This window comes from Dasypus novemcinctus, chromosome Y, assembly GCF_030445035.2.
Source record: "Dasypus novemcinctus isolate mDasNov1 chromosome Y, mDasNov1.1.hap2, whole genome shotgun sequence".
NCBI classification, from domain to species: Eukaryota; Metazoa; Chordata; class Mammalia; order Cingulata; family Dasypodidae; genus Dasypus; species Dasypus novemcinctus.
Window position 1 is genome coordinate 21,608,454 of NC_092216.1, and position 6,713 is coordinate 21,615,166.

A 6,713-nucleotide genomic window follows, 5' to 3' on the forward strand; every position below is an offset into this window, starting at 1 on the left:
TCTTTCTTCACCACAATGATAAGCTCTTTTCATTTTTTTATTCTTTAGACTTTAAAATGCTACACAGGGTTATTGAGAGAATAAGAGTTCAATACACTTGGTTGGTTTCATAAGACTCATGTTGGAAAATGTGACTTCACAGAGAAAAATACTTCCATTTAAATACACACAAAGAGCAATGCTGGACATCTCGAGCAGATCTTCAGAGATGGAGAAGAAAGGAAAAGTGTCTGGTAGGACTCTTTAAAAGAGTCACACATCTACCATCATCTATTGGTGGATAGCTAGGTCACCTACAACAGCACAGAATTCTTGAAAGAATATTCTTCCATCTCTATCCTTTTTTGCATTTATTATGGTTTTGTCTACAATTTGCATTAACTGTGTAGCTTTCAGATTGTTCCCCACCATCACCTTCAGCTGTATACCCATCTTTATCCATGTCATAGATACGGAATGCAAACCTCAACTTTTGTTCCTTGTCTCCTTTGACACTGAACTAAAAGGCTCCTTCAATGAATTCTTTTTCTTCTTTTTTATTTTCTTTTATATGCTACATTCAAAGATCAACTCAAGATGGATCAAAGACCTAAATTTAAGAGCCAAGACCATAAAGACCTTGGAAAGCAGTGTAGTGAAACATCTACAAGACCTTGTAATAGGAAATGGCTTCATGAACATCACACAAAAAGCATAAGCAGCAAAAGAACAAATAAATAAATGGGACTTCCTCAAAATTAAAGCCTTCTGCACCTCAAAGGAGTTTGTCAAGAAAGTAAAAAGGGACCCTACACAATGGAAGAAAATATTTGGCAACCATATATCTGATAAGAGGCTTATAACTTGCATATACAAAGAACTCCTATATCTTGAAAATAAAAAGATAAACAACCCATTTAAAAAATGGGAAAAAGATTTAAACAGACACTTCTCCAAAGAAGAAATACAAATGGCTAAAAAGCACATGAAAAAATGCTCCAAATCTTTAGCTATCAGGGAAATGCAAAACAAAACTGCAATGAGATACCATCTTACTCCCATAAGATTGACAGCTATGAAAAAAACAGAAGAATACAAATGCTGGAGAGGATGTGAAGAAATAGGAACATTCATCCACTGCTGGTGGGAATGCAGAAGGATCCAACCATTCTGGAGGACAGTTTGGCAGTTTCTCAAAAAACTAACCACAGATTTGCCATATGACCAAGCAATTCCACTGCTGGGTATATACACAGCAGAACTGAAAACAAGGACACAAACAGATATATGCACACCAATGTTCATAGCAGCATTGTTCACTATCGCCAAAAGTTGGAATCAACCCAAATGCTCATCAACAGATGAGAGGATCAATAAAATGTGGTATATACATACAATGGAATACTACTCAGCTTTAAGAACAAATACACTACAAACTCACGTGATAACATGGATGAATCTTGAGAACCTTATGTTGAGTGAAGTAACCCAGGCATTGAAGGACAAATACTACATCACCTCAGTGACATGAAATAAGCAAGCTGCCTCAGAGAGCTAGAGACTGGAAGATAGGCTTACAGGAAATTGGGGGATAGAGGAAGGATGTAAGCTGACATCTACATGGGTGAAATCTATGGATAAGCTGGAGGTAAGTATGTGTACAAGGAAGGGATAAAATGGGGGCATTGGGTTACCTTTGGATGGGGCTTTGAGAGCTTGAGGGGGTCTAGGAATGGGCAGATGGATAATATTGCCCAAGAAATTGGGGGGAGGGTGGGACAACATACGAACTTAGGAAAATGTCAGGTGTTGGTTGAGAGTATAATGCTGAGAAAACCTTTTCAATATATAATTAGGAAAGTTACCTGTTTAAGATATTTAAAGGGGATAATCTGATGTAGGACAGACTCCTAGTGAATATGTGAATGCTCATTTTGCCAGAGTGGGTTATACCATGGGTAGAGACCCATATAATGAGAGTGAAGGTAGACCCACATCCTGTGGAGGACTAATGCCATCAAATAGAGGGAACTGTATCTCTCAAGAGAAATGGTGGCTCCCAGGGCATTAGGGCAGTTGAGCAAGTCAAGCCCTCAACACTGTTGCAAGTATCTCTGAACATGGCTCCTCAAGAAGTGAAGATTGACTGTCACTGTGGGCCCCAAGGGGAGGGGGAATTAAATATTGAATAGATGGAACCAACGTAACTGTGAGGGCAATAGAAGTGTTTCACAAGTGTACACAAGGATGGATATAAAACATGTAATATTACACTGAAAACATATAGGGGATGGCAGACTAATAATGTAAACCATAATGTAAAACATAGGATAACTAAAAATTTAGAAAACTGTATAGCCTAAAGTATAAACCACAATGTAATCACAAATGTTACCTTTTTTGAAAGCTATTGTCTCAATATCTGTACATCAGTTTCAGTAAATGTGATATGAATAAGTTAAAAGATTATGGCTGTGGAAGGGAAAAGGGTTTATATTGGATATGTGGGAGTACTGTATATTGTATATATGAATTACTGTGATCTATGGCTCTTGTTAAGAGAAGCTTAATAATTAGGAAAAAAGAAAAGAAAAAGATAGGATGTAGAATTTTTCCAAATCAATATGTATTCTATATCTAACCTTTAAACTCATTGCTATATTCCATTTTACTAGTAAGGGAACCTGACATTATATTGGGCTTCACTTTTCAGGAAGTTTTGGATCACAGAATGGTTCAACAATGGCAGTGGAGGAATACTGGTATGGGGTGTTATTGACAGGGGACATATGGTGACAGGGAGTTATACAGGGCATGTGTCCAGGGTGCATGGAAATATTTGGATATACTCATAGTGGAAACAATTAAAAACAACAGCTGAGGGGGTACTGGGCTCCTGGCTGGGGGGGCTCTGTCATGGTCCCTAGGGGAGCAGCAGCAGTCCCTCGGGTGCAACAGCAAGGACCAGGAATGAATGAGGGTCCAACAGTGAGCCCCTGATACTAATGACTATGCTTGTAAGCCTATACACCTGAAATAAGAACAATGCCTAGAGCAGCACTGTGCCTAAGTGTTCCCTCCTGACAGCCTCTGTGTTACTCAAATGTGGCCAGTATCAAAGCCAACCTCAGCATGTAAGTGCACTGCCTTACCCCAGCATGGAACATGACACCCGGGGATGAGCCTCCCTGGCACCGAGGGATCACTACCAAGTACCAGCTGATGATGTAACTAGAAAATGACCTTGAATTAAAGGTTCAATGCAGACCAGCAGAATATCCCTGTCTACATATAATAACAGGAGTTAAAAAGGCTGTTTGACCTAAAGTAAGGGGGAAATGGAAAGGACAAATGAGTTTATATGGTTATGAGTCTCTAAAAAAGAGTCTGGAGGTTGTCAGAAGGATTGCCCTTATGCACACCTGAACAGAGTCTCAGAGACAGATAAAGTAGATACAACCCCAGGTATTTATTCTTCTGAGGGCTAAAGAGACCAACAGGTTTTATGGTCATGGCAGATGGAGTTCACTGTCATGTCATTTGGCCCTTCTTTGGAGTTGGTGTTTCTGCATGATGGAGCTGGACTCAGATGTGATCTCTTTTCACAAGCCTTTCCTGCTACTTTACTGGAATTGTAGTTGGTGCTGGGGTTTAAGATATATCTAGGGGATCTGAATCACTGGACTGACAATATGATAACCAGAACCTGAGCCTCAACAGTCTTCAGCTCCTACACTCTGATTTATTGGACTTACCCCACTCAGCTAACATGGAGTTGAAGAATGTCAACATCCACACCATGGAGTCTACAGTGCCTACAACTGAAAGCAGGAGGATTGCATCCAGTATCCATGTGGAATCTAAGCCCCCTCTTGACATAGATGTGGAATGGACACAACCAAGCCAAGGTGCATAGGAAAGAGGCATACAGTAAGGATTAGAGTGGACTTAATGATATTCTATTCATGAATTAATGTGGTTAATAATGGAGAAAATGTGGCATTGGTGTGGAAAAAGTGGCCATGGTGGCGGCTGGGTGCGGGGAATGGGAGGAGGAGATGACATGTGGAGGCATTTTCTGGACTTGGAGTTGTCCTGGGTGGTGCTGCAGGGACAACTACCAGACATTATGTCCTCCCATGGTCCACTGGATGGAACATGGGAGAGTGTGGACTATGGTGTGGACCATTGGCCATGGGGGTGCAGCGATGCCCAGAGATGTACTCACCAAACGCAATGGATATGTCTTGATGATGGGGGAGAATGTTACTGTGGGGGGAGTGGTGGGGGTAAACGGGGACCTCATGTTTTTTGAATGTAATATTTTTTAAGAAAATGAATAAATAAAAAAACATAATATGTGAACAGCAAAAAAAAAAAAAAAGTATTCACCAAATGCAATGAATGTGCCACAATGATGAAAGAGGTTGCTGATGTGGGAGAAGTCAGGTGGGGGGATGGGATATATAAGAACCTCTTATATTTTTTAATGTAACATTTTTTGGGCACGATGTATCTTCAAAAATACAATTAAAATTGATGGAGGTGGGGGTGGAGAGTGGGATATATGGGAACCTCATGTTTTTTAATGTAACATTTTCTGTGATCTAAAAAACTTGAAAAAAGATAGTGAAAAAATAAAATAAAATAAAATAAAATATATGAGGTCCCTATATACCTCCACCCCACCCACTACACCCCTCCCACATCAAAAACCTCTTCTATTATCATGACACATCCACTGCACCTGGCCAAGACATTCTGGAGCACTGCTGCACCACATGCAGAGAGATTCACTCAATGAATTCTTTAAAGTCTACTTCTCCATTCCCATCCGTGTGGAATATATCTATTACTCACTGTGCTAAAGGATTCTGTTGTAACTCTGGCAGAGACATGAACTCTTCCACATGCAAAGAACCAGAATTGTCCAAATCGATGTCCTTAAATCTCTTTCCTAACCTTTTAGCTTCATCAGCATCAAAGTGTGAGCACATTTCCAAAAGCTACTTGCCTCATTTCCCATTTTGCTCAGCAGGTCCTACGGCTCACTCTGTTGGAGAAGAATGTGGGCGCTTAGACAGGCTGGAGCAGCAAGCCAGGGGTCAAATGCGGTGGCCTGGTGCGGCTACTGTTCTCAGGCCCCCGCGGGGGAGGGTGGGTGCGGTAGGGCGAAGGGAGCGCCCTGGGGCCTGGGCCACCGGTGGGGTGACTGGGCAAGAGAGGGAGAGGGTGGGGATGGGAGGAAGCAGAGAAAAGAAAAGAAATTAAAATGCAGATTCAAAGACGGGTGGGGGAGAGAAAAGGGGGGAAAAGGCAGAGAGAAAGGAGGGGAAGAGCAGGAGACGGGGCCAGGAGTCTCAGGGGTTGTAGCTTTGCGCTAATGCCAGAGAGGTGACAACAGACTGCAGTGGCTCCCGATGACCCACAACCTCAGGGCATGAAAAAGCTGTGTTCACTCTTTTTTTATTTTTTTTTATATTTTTAATGTTACATTCAAAAAGTATAAGATGTTCCCATATACCCCCATCCCACTCACACCACTTGCCCCAAATCAAGAGCCTCTTTCATCATCTTGGCACATTAATTGCATTTGGTGACTACATTTTGGAGCACTGCTGCACCACATGGATAATGGTTTACATTGTATTTTACACACTCCACAAGTCCACCCAGTGGGCCATGGCAGGACACACAATGTCCAGCATCTGTGCCTGTAGTACCACCCAGGACAACTCCAAGTCGTGAAAATGCTCCCACATCATACTTCTTCTTCCCTCTCCCTATCTTCAGCAGCTATCATGGCCACTTTCTCCACATCAATGCTACAATTTATTCCATTACTAATCACAATAGTTTCATAGTAGCATATCAGTAAGTCCACTCTAATCCATACCCTGGAATGGTTATGTCCACTTCACCTCTATATCAGAGGGGGTTTAGATTCCACATGGATGATGGATGCACTTCTCTGTTTGCAGCTGTAGGCACTCTTGGCTCCCTGGTGTGGTAGTTGACCTTCTTCACCATCCTGTTAGCTGGGCAGGGTAAGTCCAATGAACCACAGGGTAGGAGTTACAAGTCTGCTGAGGCTCAGGATTGTCATATGGACAATCCAGATATCCAGGTTCCCTGAGTTTACACCAGACCCAGAACCAAACACAGGTATAGTGAAAGTGACAGAAGAGGCATGTGTAGAAAGGTCACATGCATTTTTAAAGAAGATCAACTCTAGCTCACATCTTACTGAAGTAAGCAAATCAACTTATCCCATCTACAACAGGTTCACACCAACAGGATGGACCAGTTTCAGGAAAATTATTTCCTGTTGCACATATGCAAAGTACATTAACTCCACTGCAACATTAAGTAAAAACTCTTATCAAATTTGGTTATAGGTGTGGTCTTTGGTTGAGCATAATTCCCCTAGAGCTGTGGATTTTGAAACTGAGAACAAATTATATATGCTTCCAAAATACAAAGAGGGATTGTCAAAATATATAGTTCCCATTACCATAGGGAGCAATTTTAAGGAATATAGGATTCCTGTATACAAAACAATTTCAAAAACCTCCAAAACACACTCCACTAGATTTTAAGGCTGAAAATCATCTATAAAACCATTCTTCTTCTTGGGGATTGATGGAGTGGTAGCCCTACCCTCCAAAAACTTTTCCAGTGACCACATTCTAGGATCCACCCTTACAAAGCAACAGAGTTGCAGACAAACTCTA

The 6,713-nt window shown here is 41.4% G+C and overlaps 1 pseudogene; it reads right to left on the minus strand.

Annotated features, from left to right (window-relative positions):
* Positions 1-252: 252 nt before the first annotated feature.
* Positions 253-5,005, minus strand: LOC139438355 (calcineurin subunit B type 1-like; annotated as a pseudogene).
* Between the last annotated feature and the right edge of the window lie 1,708 nt (positions 5,006-6,713).